Source organism: Pteronotus mesoamericanus, unplaced genomic scaffold (genome assembly GCF_021234165.1).
Source record: "Pteronotus mesoamericanus isolate MK-2021 breed Mesoamerican mustached bat unplaced genomic scaffold, CSHL_Meso_final contig_24, whole genome shotgun sequence".
NCBI classification, from domain to species: domain Eukaryota; kingdom Metazoa; phylum Chordata; class Mammalia; order Chiroptera; family Mormoopidae; genus Pteronotus; species Pteronotus mesoamericanus.
The window spans coordinates 1,293,224-1,311,930 of record NW_026555100.1 but is presented as its reverse complement, the minus strand read 5'-3'; positions in this window follow the sequence as shown (position 1 = coordinate 1,311,930).

Genomic DNA, 18,707 nt, shown 5'->3' with positions numbered 1-18,707 from the left:
GTGACCTCAGGAAAATCACTTTGCCTCTATATGCTGCTGCAATGTCCTTACTTGTGAAATGGGGATAGTGATAGGACAACCTGTACAGGGACATATGAGGACTAAATGAGATGATACAGGTCCAGTGCTCCCCAAATGCTAGCTGTTGTTTAGGGGCATGCAGAATGGCCGACTCTGCCTGTAGGTGAGGGGCCTCGTGCTGAGAGGACATCTCCACGGAGGAGGTGATATTTGAGCTTAGGGCCTTGAAGTCTGGAAGGAAAGAACACATCCTAGGCATGGAGAACAGTACATGCAAAGGCTCAGAGGCATGACAGGGCATGCATGTCCCATGAATGCTGGGTGACTGGAGGATCATGTGGGATGTCAAAGAGACTATTAGGTGGGAGAAGATTCTGGAAAGGTAGACAGGATCTGGTAATGTGGGGTTTTCCTATAGAAGCGGAGGCCACTGAGAGTTAGTGTGGTAATACCAGTGGAGCGGAAGACCGCCTGGGACGAGCAGGGTAGGGCCCCACGGTAGGCAAGGCGCGGCCCACCCCTTCCCAGCACTGGGAGTGCTAAGCAGTTCTCAAAGAAGGGGCTGCGCCTTGGCCAGCCAGCACCTCTCCCCCTCACTTGGGCTGGAAAGCCTGGCAGAAGATAGAATTTATATGGGTGGGCCAGGGGAGCCATGCAGGTGAGTCTGCTGCTGCATTTTGGAAAGGCTGGACCAGAGTGGGAATGAAAGGAAGGATTTCCTAAACCTCTGAGATTTAAGACAGAATCGTTTCCCTTTGGCCTGACACTGTCCCTGAGGGAGATCCCTTTGTAAAATTCTCCCTTTGTGTGAGGAGCAGCTAGGGAGTGTTTCCTGGTATTTGTGGGTTGGGTCTTGGTCCGCAGAAGCAGTGGGGAGGCAAAGATGATGACCTTTGCCACCTGGAAGGTGGAGGCTGGAATAGGAAGCTTGATGCTTAGACTGAGAGGCTACCCTGTTGGAGGAGGGAGGAGGCTGGGGCAGGCACGGGGACACCCCTCCCCCATCTTTGTCTGCCTCCTGCCCAGGAACCAGGTGTGTGCCCCTCTGGGGATGTTTTGGAAGTGTGGAACCTAGAATCAAAGGCGCCAGGGAGGAGAGGTGCCATCTAATGACAGAAGTAACTGGAATTCTACTGGTTTTCAAACATTCCTAAGCAGCAGGTGCCTTGAGTCCGATGAGCACTGAGCTGGAGCCTCATGTAAAGCAGAGACCTGGGGCTGCTCAGCTGGGAGGCCTGGAGATAGCTCAGGATCACTGTAGGGAGTGAGAGAAGGTGCTCACTGGAGTTGGGCGAAATCTGTACGGCCACATATGCTGACCTGTGTCCCACTGCTTGTCCTTCCCTTGTCCCCAAGCTACCTCCTAAGAGCTCACTGAGAACTCCACTCCCAGATGAGGCTAAGAGAGGGACACCAGCTTGGTCAAGAACACCTTAAGATACTGGTTGGCAAATGGGGGTTCCACTCAAGGCAGTATTGAAGTGACTCACTTTGGAAATATGGACAAAGACACTGGGTTTTCGACTGCATGGTACTAATGAATAGAAGAGGTTCAGTGACACTGGTGAGTTTGAGTCACAGCATCACAGTGTGGGGCTTCCCCCATTCCCAGTCCTCTCCAGACCTCTGGACATTTCCAGGGCTGACAACCCTCTCTCCAGGGTGCTGATCCCAGTGCTTTGGAGCCCTCAAAGCTCTGAGTCTTCCCTGTACTGTAGCTAGCATCTCTCTTCTACCCTAGCTAAGCCCCCTCACCCCCAGGGCCCCTACACAAGGTGGTGGGGAGGAAGATGGGCTGTTCATAACCCCCCGCCCCCCCATTTAACCCTGCCAGGCCTAGGGGAAGCGATGGCCCCCAGATTTAATCTCCACCAGGGCTGGGCACCCCTCTGCTGCCCCTCCCTCCCACTAGTCATTAGTCTCCTCCGCTGCAGGTAGAGTGACAGGCCAGCTCAGAGCTCCTGAAAAGGCCTTTGTTTTATCGCCTTCAGTTCAGATGCTTCAGAGCACTAGCAGGCCATATTTTAATCTCAGGTCTTTGCAAACAAAATTGTTAAAAGCAGATGGCTGTGAAGACTGCCATGAATATTAATAGATATTGAAAAAAAAAGGCCCCTTAATCTTTCCATAAATCTTTTCCGAGGAGGTGGGGGAAGAGTCGGAAGAGATGAGGACTGCAGTTAGCTGTCGGTACGGGCCCTTCCTATTGGGGCTTGATCCTAAAGGCTGAGTAATTAACATGAGGTTAGGTGAGTTCAGCCCATTGCTGGGCAGAGATGGGCCTGGAGCAGCAGGTTTGGGCTCCCAATCCTGCCTTTCCCTCCCTTTCCCCTGTGGAGCTGGGGGGCAAGGACCAGCTCTGTTCAGCACCCTGATTCCTGCTGAGGCCAACTGCACATGGGGTCCTCCCATGTACTGCTGCTAATCTATGCTGATCACACACTGTGCGCAAATTTCTATGTATAGTAGTCTCACATCAGTCCCATTTCACAGATTAGGAAATAGACTCAGAGAGTGGAAACCCCTGGCTCAAGATTACTGGGTTAGTCAATGCAATGGAAGAACCCAGGTCTGTTTGACCCGGGAGAATCCCCCGGGACAATCCTGTCCCTCTGGCCCCAGCACCAGTCTTTCCTGTGCACATGCTTTTTACTGCACATTTTGCTATCACAATTCATTCATTTGGATTATACATTTCCTTCTCTTTTTAGTTCTCTTTTAAAATGCAAACACCCTTGAGAGAGGTAACCTATTAAGTGGCTGAGAAACATTAAAAGCTATTCAGCCGCATAATCCAGGACCCCAGTTGAAGTCTTCTTAGCTCAGCCATTTCCTGGCTCTGTGACATTGAGCTAACATTTAATTCCATGGAGTCTGTTTCCTCTGGGGGTGGGGGGTGGGGGGGAATGGGAATAATGAAAAAACCCTGTGAGACAGGCTGGATCAGCAAAAATTTCAGGAGATCAAAGATAGGAAAACACTTTGAAAACCACATACCATGGTACACCTGCAGAGGAATATATTGCTTTCATTGTTGTCCAAACACCTTATACATTTCCAAGACCACGTTCATGACAGGAAGAAATAAGTAACCAAGGGAAGCGGGGTGATGAGACCTGGGCAGAGAGAGGCATGAGCCCTGCTGGAGGGGGGTGGTGGGGGGCAGGAAGGGAAATGGCTGCTCTACAGAGTGAGCGACATTTATCCCAACATTTCTTTTTTTTTCTTTTTTTTTTTTGGCCAGAGGCTTGCTTTGCTTTATGCTTCAAATCTAATTCAATAGTGTTTCTCCCCGCTTCCTCTCTCTCTTTTTCCATTCCTTTTCTTCCCTCCCTCTCACCTTCCCTCCCCACTTTTCTGTCTCTATCTCCCCCCACCCCCACTCCCTCTCTCTCTCTACCAAGAAGTATTTCCTCATCACTTGTTAACGTTCCAGAAGTGGAGATTCAATAGTGAACACTAGTGGCATGGTCTCTGTGCTAAACAAATAACAAATAAATAGTTACAAACTGGATAAGCACTGTGTCGAAACAGGCACAGGACTGAGCTAAGGAATAATAACAGGGGTTCATTTTAAATAGGACATGGCCTCTCCGTTCTCCCAAACCAGATTTAACAAAGCTTAAGGAAGCATGTTGGCATGGCAGCCCTTATGACCAACACGGGGACATCTTTAGAAGACTCAGGCAGGAGCGGAGAGCGATCATAGCACTGTATCTTTTGCACTTGCTCCTTCCCTTCCTAGGCAATGGCCCAGAATCCGCCCCCTTGGCAGGCCCCGCCCCTCCCCTGGCCCCGCCCCTGGCCCACTTTGCTACTGGGTGGGTCCCACCCCTGGCCTAGTCCTGCTCACAAGCGCTCTCCTTATATGGAATAATTTAGCTGGGCCTCTGTTCTAGGAGCAGCGTGTTTAAGTGAATCAGAAAGGATGAGGTGAGCAGAGCAAGGCTGGGGCCTGTGAAAGGCAAGCTGCATTCCCGGGCTCCAAGTTTTCATGTGCAGAGTTTTCAGGCAGAAGCCCAGGTACTAGTTCTAAGAGAAACTTCAGATTTGGAAGGAGAAATCCATCACTCGAGTCCCATTAAACTACTGCTCTTCCAAATGCAACGAATTCTTGGAGCCTGAGTACCAAGAGGCAGAAGCTTGTCATGTTTCAACAAACATACTTTATTATACTGTATAATTTAAGGTATCATTTTATTCAAGTGACATTCAAACGTGTGAAAAACGATTGCATATGCCATAGCCATTAATGAAATCATTATGTACAAATGGTTACGCTTTACCAAGTCATTCATTAAAAGTAAATTAATGAGGGGGACAGCATTAAAATTTTTCGCAATCATTACCAGGTCCAGCCTAACCCACTTTTATAAATATTCATCAACAAAAACGTGCCTCGAGAACTCACCCAGTAAATTAAATTCTTGTCTTGAAGTGTTTTGCTTCTATTAATGGCATTGGCCGTGGTACTTTCTTTGATTTGTTTTCTGGAACTTTGGGATATATTGTATGGAAATAATGACAAACTTTGAGTAATCGCTGATAATTAGGCCAAATCTATTATCCCCATGGTATTTACATTTTGATTACTATTACCCCCCTAAAGGCAATGTCTTGAATCTGTTCTAATACAAGACAAAATAGTATCTGATATTTTCAGGGCTGGAAAAAAACTCAAATTAACTTGGCTAGCTCTTACCCGATGTTTGAATCTCCTGTCAACATCTCTGCCAGGTAGCCCTTTGACTTCTGCTTAAATACCTCCAATGATGGGGAACTCATTGTCACTTCATTGGCCCATTCGGTTCTTGGAATCTTGGATTGTCATCTTTATCTTTAAACTGTGCCCATCACTTTCTAACTTCCACGTGTGTCCTAAGCCCGGAGTATGAGGGAGGAAATAAAAAAAGACTTTACAAATATGGGAAAGTTATTTGTAGATTTTATCACATTCTTGCCTTTCTCCCAAGTCTTCTGTCTCCAGGCTAAACATTTTAGGGATATTTGAGACTTTCCTCACGAGAGTGTACTCCAGGCTCTTCACCTTTCTTTTTATTTCCTGCAGAGAAAGCCTTACCTCTAAGGTCCTGCGTGATCTGGACTCTACCTACCTTTGCAGCTTTAACTTCCGCATCTCCCACTTTAATCCAGGTAACCCTAAACCATGGATGGTGTCCTTACACAGGCTGTCCACTAACTCTGGGCCTTTACGCAGGCTTTCCCACTCCACATGAAATGTTCTCTTTCCCCCTTTATCTGCCCGATGAATACTCATTTACCCTGCAGAACCCCTGCTCAGTGGCCCTCATCTCTGTGAAGCCATCCTTAATTGATTCCCAATACCCACCCCTTAAGAGAATTGATCTGGTCTTCTTCGTCCCCTATTTCTGTTCCTTGAAGGTGTTTAGTACCTCCCAATGGAGCAGGAGAAAGGGGGCAGGAGGGCCTCATATTTATGAAGCGTCTCCAGATTAGACTTTTTTGGTTATTTTTTGCTTAATACATTTATTATCTTACAGTTCTGTAGGTCAGAAACCCATTCCTTGTCTCATGGCCTCCTTTCTCCATCTTAAGCTAGCAACACTGGGTTGATTGCTCCCACATTAGACTTTTGCTGTTGTCCCCTAAAGAGGTTAGGCTTCAGCCTCCAAGTGACACTCAGAGAGAACTGATCGTCCACAACTTACTTCCACTGCCCTGTCACCAGCCCACATTACTGGTAGTGCACTATGAGGTCACATTATTTTTGTAAATAATGTAGCTATTTTAGAAAGAGTATAATTTTTATTGCCTTGAATTTTGAGGACCAAAATCACTAATTTGTGAAATGTAAACATTTAAAACCACCTATAGTGTTGGTAACCCTATTTTGACATTAAAAAAAACATTTTAGGAGAAATAAAATATGAGAATAGCGGGGGCCTCCCTTTATCCCCAAGAATTCCTGATAGACATGTGAACCACACGCAGTGAATTTGCTGCTCACTTATCTGCTCTACCTTCTGGTCTATGCATTACTACACAGTAGGTAAAAATCACAGCCTCTGGAACCAGACTACCTGGGTTCAAGTGTAGCTGTGTGGCTGGATGACTCTGGGCCAGTTGCTTACCCTTACCATGCCTCACCTTACCTATCTGTAAAATGAGAGCAAATATTAGCACCTACCTCACTGGAGGTTATGAGGGCAAGTAAAGCATCGTATGTCAAGTGTCTGGTGTAAGGCTATACTCTCAAAACTTTCCCTATCATGGCTGGAGGGGGAGCTCGTCGGTCTTTGGCCTCAGTGCAGCTGCTGGTGCAGGGCATGGTGTCTGCAAACACCCGCTGCAGCTCTCCTCACCAAGTGGTCCAGGCCCCCTGGTCCAGAAATCCTGCCCACAAATCTTGCCCATGTAGACCGTGCACAGTACCCCCCCCCACAGCCTCTCCTGGATGCTGAGAGCATCTGTGGGGTTGTCTGTAGACAAGTAAAAGCCTATTACTAGCTGGTGTTTTCTTCTCCTTAGACACAAACCTTTAGATAAGGCTGTTCCCATTTTCTTCCAGCCCTCGGTAAGGCACTGAAATTGGGGTGATCAAATAAGATTTTCCCATTGCCAGCATTCTATCTAAGGTTGGATTTAGTTTTATTTTTTTCACAGAGCAACAGCCACTTACAGAACAAGTCTCTTTCCCACTTGTCTAGCAAAGAGCTAAAACACAGCCTGGCTCTTCTCCAGGTAAAGTGGCTGATTCTGCACCTGATATGAGAGCTCTGCCCTTATGGCCCCAAGGCAGAGAGTCCTCTTGGGGAAGGGGAAGGTAATTACACACTGGAAAATTGGAGTTTCCCTTCCTTAATGGGGAGGCCTTCCAAGGGTAGTTAGTCCTAGTTGTTCTCTACAGGAGGGGTCAGTTGAGAAGGCAGTGTGATGCTGTGTAGGGAACCTCTGGGGGTGTGTGACACAGAGGGGTTAAGTGACTGGCACAGGGTCACACAGCTGAGGAGTGTGGGAGCAGCACTTGAGGTCTGGTTCAGGGCAGTAGAGTTATCACATTGATTGTGAGGAGAGTGAAGGAGAGTCTTGCCTAGCAGACTCAGGGTCTCCTGGGCATTTTATCGGCACAAAGCTTAGGGAAGCAGGTGTGTCTGTGTGTGTGGTGGTGGGGGCTGGAGGGTGGGATGAGAAGGGGGGAGGTGATTTTTGCAGTCTGACTGGCTCATTCCAAGGATAGCCCCTTACCAGAAGGCAGGTGCTTTGAGGCCCCGAGAGAAAGACGCCTCCACTCCCTTGACCCAGGTGAGTTAACAGAGAGAGACATGCTCAGCCACACAAAGCTGAAGAGATAAACATAGAGACAAGGAAACACAAAAGAAAAGTGAAGGGAATCCAAGACACACAGAGAGCTAGCTCCTGGGGACAGCTGAGAAGAGGGTTCTCAAACATCCACAGAGAGACAAGCCAGAGACACTGAGAGAAACACCTCATGGCAGCCAGAGCCTGAGAGATCTGCCTAGACTTAGAGAGACAGGCCAGAGAGATGCATACAGAGACCCAAGAAAGCAGATATGCAGAAGGAACGTTAACTCATGTATATGGGGATGGGGAAGACAGCAGGACAGGGAAAGACATAGCCAGCTGCACAAACCTGAGAGTCACCCCCCTACTCCCAGGCAGCAGGCCAAAGAGCGGAGAGGGTGGCTTGTTGGATGAAGACCTGGCAGGCTCTCAGAGTCCCCTGTTGGCCAGTGGTCACATGGCTCTGAAACTGGGGCCAGTGAGTCTTGACTGCTGGGCAGATGCTGGGGCGAGGACATACCTTATCTCTGCATGCACGCCACATGTCCAGAGCCCTGCACAAGGGAGGGCTGTACCTGTACCTGTACCCACCTGCCCATGGCCATGTAATTGAGCCTGAGAGGTGTGGAAGGAGGTGGCAGTGCTACTGGGAGGGAGGTCCCAGCCATCATCCCCATCTGCTCACTCGAGCTTGGCTTGCACAGAGCAGACAGCCTGCCCCGGCTGTGCCAGCTCCTAGCAGCACAGCCTGCTGTTGTTCTGGCCTCTCCATAAATCTGCCCCAAGGAAGCTTCTGAGGGAGAGGGGAGGGTGGGGAGCTGTATATTTAAGAGGTACCACACAGACATAGCAGATGTGCCAGGACTGGCACACTTCCCTGTGGAGTGGAACTGAGCTCTGGTAATAGGCTGCAGGTAAATGTCTATGAAAATACAACCCATTTAAAAGTGATCCTTAGCTGGTTTGGGCCTCAGTTTATGTACCTGTAAATGAGGGAGTTTGACAGGTGAGCTGGGTAGCTCGGTCACAGATTCAAAATCAGTTTCAAGCCAAACCGATTTAGCTCTAGAAATTCCTCTTGCACCGGAGTTCCCACTATCTTCCCCATATCTGCCACTGAATGGACACGGAGGGCATATTAATGAGTGAAGTTCTAACCTTCCTTTTCATATTTACAATTGGTTTATTGAGTTCTTGCTCCAGTTCAGGCATTTGGCTGAGTATATGCACCATCGTATCCAAACCTGGCCATGGCTCTCAGGGGTAGGGATCCTTAGGATCCATTTTACAGATAGGAAACTGAGACCCACTGGGGAAAAGCGATTCCCTCAAAGTGGTACAACTGGGAAGAGATGCAGCTGGTATTTGTACCCAGTTTGCCTGGGTCAAGATTTGGAAATCTTGCAGTATCATAGTGCAACTTTTCACAAAACATCTTTTTAAATTGGAACAAAATTATTCATACCTATTACCTTATTTGCTTTGCAAAACTGCCACGGCAGGCCACCACCATCTCCCGCCTGGCTGTAGTAACAGCCTTTTCTGTGGTCTCCCTGCCTTCATGCCTGCCCCTGTAATCGACTCCCACGCAGCTGCCAGGGTGACCTTTTCAAAATGCAAGTCTCTGCTGAAGAGAGCTGGGGCTTCCCTTCGCTTGCGGGGTAAAGAAAGATACAACTCCTGAATGTAGCCTGCAAGGCCTTACAAAGCGCAGTGCCTCTTAACTTGTAGCATGACCCTTTAGGGGGCTGGGAAATCAATGTAGTAGATGGTAACCTGCAAATTTTCTTAAATCAAAGAAGTAGAACTGGCTAGAATAGAAACAGAACAGAAATTCTCAGGATGGATCGCATTGAATGAGGCAAGAGAAACTTTGTTTCTCCAGTCTTTTAAAAATGATGTATGCTGCTAATTATATGTGTATGCCCATGTGCATTCTGTGTTCTGGGTCACCATGTAAAATGTGTGTCTTATGGCTGTGTTAGCAATTTGGGAAGCCACTGGTTAGAAGCTCCTGGTCTAGCCTCATCTTGCCCACTGCTAGCCACAGTCAGCTGTAAGCAATACAGCTTTCAGTCAAAGACAGAAGGCTTTCTCTTGGAATATTCTTTCTTTTCATTTTGATCACTTCATCTCTCACATCTTAACTCAAGCACTGCTTCTCAGGGAGCCCCTGGGTTATCTGCCCACACGGGGCCATGGTCCTCCTTTTCTAGCTCTTATCACTGTTGCCATTTGACATTTGTTCTTGTGCTTACTCAGTCAACATCGGTCTATCCCTCTGGGCCAAATGCTCCAGTGGTGGGGGATCAGGGGTGTAGCCCAGGGGAGAGAGCCTGTCAAAAGTGCTCCAGGAGGGTGGGAACAGGTTTGGGCCAGAGCGGGTTCGTTTGTGCTTGCCATCTTCCCCATGCCTAGCACCACGCCTAAGATACAGCAGCACTTCACAAGCACTTACAGAACGAGTGTTGCTGACAAGGGCAGAGTATTGCTGTGATCTTTACAGGTAGGGAAACTGAGGCTCAGAGGGCCCCAGGCCCCAGGCAGATGACTCACTACGAGCCCTTCTGCCCTACACTCTCACTTTGCTGATTGCCACCAAGGGCACTGTGTGTGGTCCCTGAGGTCTGGCTCAGGTGTCAGTCCTGACCCTCCCAACTCCCCCTGCTCTTCTCACCTTCCTGTGTACCAGCTCCCTCCCGCAGGCTTCTTGGCTATACACTCAGAGTGTTTTTTCATCTCACAGTGTTTCTTCCTTCTCTCCAGCTGGCTGAGCACAGTGCATGGGGTGGCTGGAGGAGGCAAGCTCAGAAAGTGACAGCGACAATATTAGGAGTGAAAAAGATCAATTAAGCCCATCGAGCTGATTTGTGAGGCTGATTAAATTAGGAGCTTCCCTGGGGGCAGATTCCCTCTTAGGTTGACAGACCAGCTGCAGGCTGCACTGTGGGGGTGCTTGCCAGCCTCCAGGGTGGGGTGGAGGCCACTTTGCCTGGCTCTGTGCAAGAAGAGATGAGGGGAAGGACACTTGGAAAGCACAGCCCCTCGCCTGTTTTTCCTATGCTTCCTCTTGGAATTGTTTCAATAAGTCAGGGACACTGTTGGGGGTTGGCCTGACTTACCAAATAGAAACAGAGGCATAGATACATGGAGCAGACTGACAGCTGTCAGAGGAAATGGGGTGTGGGGACTGAATGAAAGAAGGTGAAGGGATTAGCATAAGAACATATATGCACAACCCATAGACATGGACAACAGCGTGGTAGTGATGGCCAGAGGAGTTAGGTGACATGTGTAGGGTCACCTCGCTGGCAGGTGGAGGTATGTGGTGGAGCTGGGATTGGAACCCAGGACTGTTTGTTCCCTCTGTGTCTGTCCTGTCCTCTTGTTTCTTTGCTCTCACTTCCGGCTTCAGCATCCTCGTTTGTGTTTTTCTCTAGTTTTTCAGGCTTAAGGCTCCCCCTCTGCCCACCATTCTCCTCCTCCCTTGATCAGCTATAATCAGATTATCTATCCAGTAACCTGACCCCTCTGCCTTGGCTCAGGACTCCCTTTCATGGTCTGTCCCCAGGGCAGCTCTGGCCAGGATATCCTTGTACTTCAGAATCCATCCCCCTGCCCTGGCCCCTGGATGGGGGCTGGGGAGCAGAATTTGGACAAAGGCTCTTGTGTGTGTGGGGAAAATGGAGCCTGCGGAGGTTATAGAAATGAGGTCAGCTTCTTTAGAGCTCAAGGGTAGGGAGGACCTTGAATGCCAGGTGGCAGGATTTGTTCTTCCTCAAGCACCACCTGTACTGGCGATGGGGGAAGGCAGACCCCTCCAAGACCAACGGGTGCTGCATTTGTGGATGGAAGAGAAAGGCCTCGCAGGTGGCAGCACTTGGAGCCGCAGATGGCTAGGAAGGAGCACTGGTGCACGGGGGAGGGGATTGAAAATACAGGAGGGCTTCTCAGCACAGGGGGGCCTTGAGCTGGGTAAGTCTAAGAACAGAGAAGCCTGGAGGTCCCTTAGCCAGAGATGAGGCTGCACAGGGTGGGAGAGGGACTGACCTTCAAAAAGGGCCCAGTATCTTATACCCGGGCCTGTTTTCTTCCTTGGAGCAAATCTGTGCCAAACCTATAATCAATTTAAAGACAAACACAAGCAAAACAAGCTCAGAGTCAGGCGGCCATCAGCAGTAGATTAGGATTCACACCCAGGCCTGAGGGACTTCTGAGCCTGGGATCCTTTCATGGGCTAAAACCTTTCTATAGTTCTGGGCCTCTGGGGCTGAGTCAATGAGACCCACAAGCCTTGAAAGCCAGATATGTGGTGGTTAATAGCACAGGTTTTAAAATCAGATGCAGTTCCCTACTCTGGCTTGCTCTAATAGCACTTGCTTGCTCTGTGGCCTTGGCCAAATTGGTTCACACATTTGTGCCTTACTTTCTCTGTAAAATGGGGATAATAGTAGTGCCTACCTCAGAGGGTTGTTGGGAGTATTAAATGAATGTTCGCAGAGATCATTTTAGAACAGTGCTTGGCACGCAGTAAGTGCCAGCCATCGTTGCTTGGGATGGAACCAGAATACAGGGAAAAGGCCACAGCAAGGTGCAGGTCTCAAAGCTGGTGCTCTGGACCCACCACCCCCTGCAGCTCTGTGGGTTTCTCACATAGAGGAGAAATGATAATCCATATGTGGAGCTGAGTCCATTTAACAGACTTGGAAACTGAGGTTCAGACAAGTTGCAGCAAATCTACTCTGTGATTTTGCATAAGGCAATCCTAAAGCTCTACCCTAGACCCAGATTTCTGAATCCTGGTCCAGGGTATATACTTGGCCCCCAACTGGTTTAATTTTTTCCAGTCAGATACCATCCTTATGGCAGAAACATTTTTCTGTAATCTTATTTGCAATTGCTAATGAGAAGTAGGGCTCTTCTCCATTTCTAAACCTCATCCTCATCTTCAATTTGTTTCCAGAGGCTGGGGCTGAGGCTTCTGCCATCTCTGTGAAATATTAGCAATTATTTCTCAATTACTTCCCAACTGGAAAGCAACACTTGGAGATGGGGCTCTGGAAGCTGGAAGAAAACATAAGGGTAACTTTTTTGATCTGGCGTGAACCTTGCCAAAAAGCACACATTCTCCACTGTTGCTGCTCCGACATAAGGGCCACGGTGGGTGGCATGTGGCTCTGTCTTCCCCTTTCTTACCTGGCCTCCAGCTCTGCTCAGCTTCCAAGCACAGGGGCCACCGCAGGTCTCAAAAACCACAGAGAAGTGGGGAGGGCAAGTGGGAAAAAGCCTTCCTTGTGATCACAGTAACTGGTAAACTCCATCCTTATAGTTTAGGTCATAGGTCTGTGGGTCATCCTTGCTTTTTCCTACAGCAAAAACCCAGTCCATTGACAATTCCATGATCTCACCTTCTATCCTTCAGTCCGCAGTGGAGCCAGAGTGACTGTTCAGAATTAGATTTTAATGTAATTATTTGGCATTTTTGTCTATACTGCTTTGCACTTTTAAAAGTACTCCTTTTCCTCCTAGGAATTACAATATACACTCTTAACCTTTCATAGCTGATTTAGAGTTAATATTTTATCGCTTTACATAAAATATAAAACTTGGGCAAATATTTGCCATCTCCTATCTTGTCTGCTATAGTTTTCATAGATACTATTCTACATACAGTATAAACCTCATATATAGCACTATTTTTGCTTTAAACAATCATATGCATAGTAAAGAAATTAAGAGGAAATATACTTACAATTTTATATATTTACTCAGGTATTTACCACGTGGTGCTATTCATTCTTTCTGAAGATCCAAGTGCCCCTCTTGCATCATTGCCTTCAACTTGAAGAACTTACTTTAGTATTTCTTAGAGTTCAGGCATTCTGCTGACAATTTCTCTAAATTTTCTTTTAAATGGAAGTGTGTTTATTTCACCTTCCTATTGAAAAATATTTTCACTGGATATTGACAGGTTTTTTTCTCTTATGCTCTTTCATTCCATGTCTTCTGGTCTCCAGGATTTCTGATGAGGAGTCTGTGGTGATTTGAATCTTTCTTCCTCTATGTAATGTCTTTTGTTTCTGGCTGTTTTCAAGGCTGTCTCTGTGTCTTTGATTTTTAGTAGTTTGAATATGTGTATGTATGTCAATTTATGTCTTTCATTGAATTTGGAAAGTGAGGGGATTTTTTGCCACTATATTTTCAAAATTTTGCTCTATTCTTCTTTCCTTCTATGACTCCAATTGTGCACATGTCAGACCTTTGATATTATCCCACAGATTCCTGAGACTATTTTTTAACCTTCTGTCTCTCTCTCTCCCTGTTCTGCCTCCTCTTCTTAGTTTTTTAGTTTAGTCGTTTCTGTTAATCTCTTTAAGCTCAAGGACTTTCATCTCCATTCTGTTTTGAAATCTTACAGTGCAGTTTTAAAACATTTCAGATATTGAAATTTTTAGCTCTAGAATTCTACCTTGTTATTTTCATATTTTCTATTTCTCTTTAGAGATTTCCTGTCTGTTCATTTATTAAGAGTGTATTTCCTTTTACCTTGTTGAGCATAGTTGTAACAGCTGCTTTACAGTGCTTGTCTGGTAATTCCAAGTTTGGAGTCATTTCGGGGTTCTCTGTGGATTATCTTTTTCCTCGAGAATGGATTCTATTTTCCTGATTCTTTATATGTTGCTTTTAGATTATATCCTGAACATTGGAAATGTTATGTTGTAGAGTTTCTGGATTTTGTTATATTCTTCCAATGAGGGCTGATACCTTTGTTTTAGCAGGCAATTGCTTGGTTATACTCAAACTACAAACTCTGTGTTGCCCGCAGTGGGCAACATCTCAAGTCACAGCTCAGTTCTTTCAGCCTCAACTGAAGGTTATCTTGAGTCTTCTGTGTGTGTGTTGTGTGTGCATGTGTGTGGTTCAAGAGTTGACTAGAGAATTGTCAGAATTTATCAGCTGAATTTGGGCTTTTTTTATTGCTTTCCTTTCTAGGATTTCCCCTCCACTTTCCAGTGGCTCTGGTTGCCCTAGGTTGGACTTTTAGCTATCCTGCACTGTGCCACAACTACTGTCTGTCCTCTGGATCAAGCCATAAAAGAGGGAATCTTTCCACATGCTAGCCCTTTCTTTGAAGTTTTGATATCTTTCCAAAGTCTGCCTGTTGTTGATCATTTTCCAGAGCCTTCTAGTAGTTGTTTTCTGTACGATATTCAGAGTTTATAGGTGTTTTCTGTGGGACAGTAGATCTGTTAAGAGCTTACATCACTAAATCAGAAGTGGAATGTATGGAGTATTCTTTAAGTGGTTCTCAGATCATGTCATTCTTCTCAACTCACTCCACCCCTATGGCTCTCATTTCATTCAAATGCCAAAGTCCTTACAAGACCCTCAAGTTCGTGAATGATACAGCTTCAGACTATTTATGACTTGTGCCTACATTTGTTCACTTTATTCCAGCCATGGTTGTGGCCTTTTCCACTCAAACATACCTGCCACATGCCCACCCTCACAAGAGAGCTCCAGGGCCTCTGATGCCCTGCAAACTGACCCCTGCCTGGCTCCTCAAGCTTCATCTTTAACTATGGACAGTCCCGCCCTGCTAACCTCTGGTCAGTCCTGGGTCATGGCATGTTCTTTTCCACTTCAAGTCTGTTTCCTGTGCACCCTTCCCTCCACTTCTATTCCATGTAATTCTTTCTAATGCTTACCTCTCATGGAAATGACTGCTCCTCAGAAAATTCTTCCCTGACCCCTTCCTGCCTCCCCCCACCCCCAACTACATGAGGTGATTTTTCTCTCAGGGCACTTTATGCTTCTTCACACATAACTCACACTTGAAATCATTTGTTTATTTATTGTTTTCTCACTAATCTTAAGGGCTGTGAAGGTAGGTATTTCATCTGTTTTACTCGTCCCTGCATCCTGGACACCTAGTCCATAGTAGGCACTCAATAAATACCTAGCCAGTGGTTGTCAAGACCCAGACTGGGGCAGAGGCTGCTGGGCAGTAACCTACTGGGAGTTTCTGCTGTGTATACATCCTCACAATGATCTTGGGTAGGTATTGCATCTCTTTGTTACTCTTAAGGAAATGGAGGCTTCGAGAGGAGAAATGACTTTCCTAAGGTCATAGGACTAGACATTCTAGCTAAGAATCATGGTGGGAGCTCAGACCAGGGAGAGACACCTTGACTGTGCCCAACTTCAGCCTTTATGTCACACTTCCTTTTTGCTGTACTGGATGGTTGCAAAGTTGTTCACAGCTGGGAAAGGTTTTTTTTTTTGTTGTTTGCTTTTTTTTTTTTTAGTGTTTCCTCCCAGGGTTCAAAACTAGGCTCCTCTTGCCGAGTTGAAGGGGAATGATTCATGTGAACACCATGTTTTGTATGGCAGCGGGGCAATGGCATACCACAGAGGCTGTATGGCATTGCAGGATGGCCATTGGGCTCCAGGTTGAGAGATCTGGTTCTTGTTTCCCTTCTGCCATGACTTTCTGTTCACAGCCCACAAGTCTCTCCCAGGGAAAAGCTGAGTGGCTGGGGCCCTCGGGACACATCCAAGTCAGGCCCACACCCTTGCTGGTGAGGAATCTGAAACCCTCAGGAGAAGGTGATGAAAACTTTATGTACATGCTAAGCCCCTTTCTCATCCTCCACATGTGGGCTGAATATCTTCCTTGACAAAAGTCCTTATGAGACTTGGCAATGCTCTTTGCTAATAGCCATTTAAAATGTCAGTATTATTTCTAGTGAAAGATGATAAGTTTATTAAATAGTTTATCCTTACTATGGAATATTATATAGGCATCAAAAATGGCAAGGTAGGAGAGTTAAGCATATGAGGAAATGGTCACGCTGTTATGTGAAAAGAAAAAAAAAGATTTCAATATAGCATATGTTCCCATTTTTTTGTGAAAAAATATATACCTACAAAAATAGATATGCATACTACACATAGGAAAAAGCCCGTAAAACTTATGCAAGATCTCAGTTTTCAGTGATGATGTGAAAAAGGGTAAATAAAAAAATTCCTATTTTTTCAAATTGTTTCAAGTAGTCTGCATTAATTTTGTAATCAAATTTTAAAAATAAATATTCTTTTTAAAAGGGACCAAAGAAAACCAAGTATAGCACAGGCCACGTCTCTTGTGGATTCCGGAAGGGCCTGTTCTCTCCAGGGCCAGGGCAGTCCTCCCTGGAGAAGTCTGAGGGCTGTGGGATCAGAAGGGGCTCTGGCAAGCCACCAGCATTGAGAAGAAGGGCACACAGGTCATTTTGAGAAGGACACCACACCCTGGATTTTGACAGTGGAGGCCTTCAGGGAGTGCCACAGCCACGGACCCAGGCCCTACTTCTCTGGAGAGTCTGCAAAGCATTTCAATAGCTCAGTTCTCTGCTCTCTCCTTTTATCTTTCATGCTCTGTGCCTCAGTTTCAGAAGCCAGTTCTAGTTCAGAAGGTTCCTGAACATGCTGATGATGTGGGGGGTCTGGAAGCTCTTTACAGCTACTCTCAATTTCATGGACTTTTCAAAGAAGACAGCCTGTTCTGTCCCTCCCCACTCTAGGGCTCAGAGGCCCACTGTGCAGTGCAGTCTAGGTGGCGAGAAGGAAGAGTGCGATGGCCTAAGTAGGCATGACTGGAGTTCTACTGTGCGTGGACCCCGCTGGCACAGACAGAATAACTGTCACAGCCACCACCCACCAACTTGCACCTTCTACAGATGAGGAGCCAAAGCCCAGAGAGGGAAGGGACTGGCTTAGAGTCACACAGCAAAGCAGGGACTAGAACCCCGGGGCCCTGATCCCATGCTTGGTTTTTTAAACATTACAAATTTGAGGTGGAACTGACAATTGTGGGTTTGGGTCCTTAGATTTAAAAAATCTCCTTTTTTATTTCAGAGCCTGAATTCCAGTTCTAAGGTTGGATTTGCCCCTGGGGTGAAGGGCCTTTTCCTCTGAATGGAGTCAAGTGCACCTATGTATGGGTGGCAATGATCTTAAACATCGTACATGATTCCACTGCAAACTAGAAGGTACCAATGACACTCCATGCACTCAGCCCTGAGTGCAGGCACTATGTCAGACACGGGAAAAAGGATAGTCCCTAGTAACTTCACAGAGCCCAGTCTCGTAGAACCGCAATGGCCCAAAGACAGGCATCCAAATGGGCAATGGGGGCTGTGAGAACTAGAAAAGGGGAAGCTCCCTGAAAAAGGTGGCGCCTGCCCTGCCTCCTGAAAAATGAAGCTTTAAGCAGATAACAGGAGGGGACGTGGAGAAAATGATGTCGGTAAGGCAAAGAGCCAAGGGGATGGCAGCAGCAGCCTGGTGTCGCTGGAGAGGAGGGAGATAGGCAGAGTGTGGGAGCGGGGCTGTAGGTGTCAGCAGAGGCGCGGCTTTGGGGTCCGCAGGGCCCGGCCCCTCCCACCCCTGGGCCTGCGCGGCCATTGTCTGCGCCCGGCGCCGCCTTGGCAGCAGAAGGTGACATCTGGTGACTAATGGCCACGGCTGCGCGCCGCACTTCTCTCTCCAGCAGAGCCCGCGGCGCAGCTGCCGCGCCCACCCCTCCCCTCCGCTCTGCGGGCTGGCGTGGTGTCGGGGGCGGGCGGGCGAAAAGTGAGAATGAAGGTCCTGGTGCGCAAGAGGCCAAGGCCACCACCCCAGCCCCCCAGACACTGCCGGCCTGCTGCCTCCGACTCTCTAAAGCGCAGGCCTGTCCCGGCGTTCACTGACGTGGACACGGCTTCCGCTCTGGGGGAGTCACAGGAAACTGCTGTGCCACTGGCTGGCGCTCATTCGTGAGTGCAAACAGCGGCCTACATTGAGGCCCACACGCACTCGCGTTAACATGCACGTGTGCAATCACACTAACACAGGAACTCATGGTCACACATGCTGCCACACATTATATGCCAATACTTGTTTATGCATGCTCACGCATGCACACATGATAACATGGACATGTGCTAACTCACAGACTTACCTACAACACATCTATGCATGTGTTCACATAGATAGGCACACGAATCATTGTGGAATCCTGCAGCCATGCCTTGCTTACATGCTTACATGTAGGAACACACGTGGGCATGTCATGCACACTCAGAGGCACAACCAGGTGCTGTCATTGTCTGTGCGAAAGGCCTTGGTGACAGAAATCCTAATTCCAATCCTACGCATGCTCTAGGCTAGGCTAGCCACCCCAATTGTTTTCACTAGTTATAAATTAGTTGTCTATATTTAAAAACCTGGACATTTCACATAAAGATTTTGATTTCTGCCTTCTCTTGCAGAATTGGAAGCTCTGGCAATTTGAGGCCTATTTCCAGTGGGCCATAATGGGCTGGGCTGAGCAGCAGGGGCACCTTCAGGCTGTGCTTGAAGCTCTCTCCCTCTGCAGC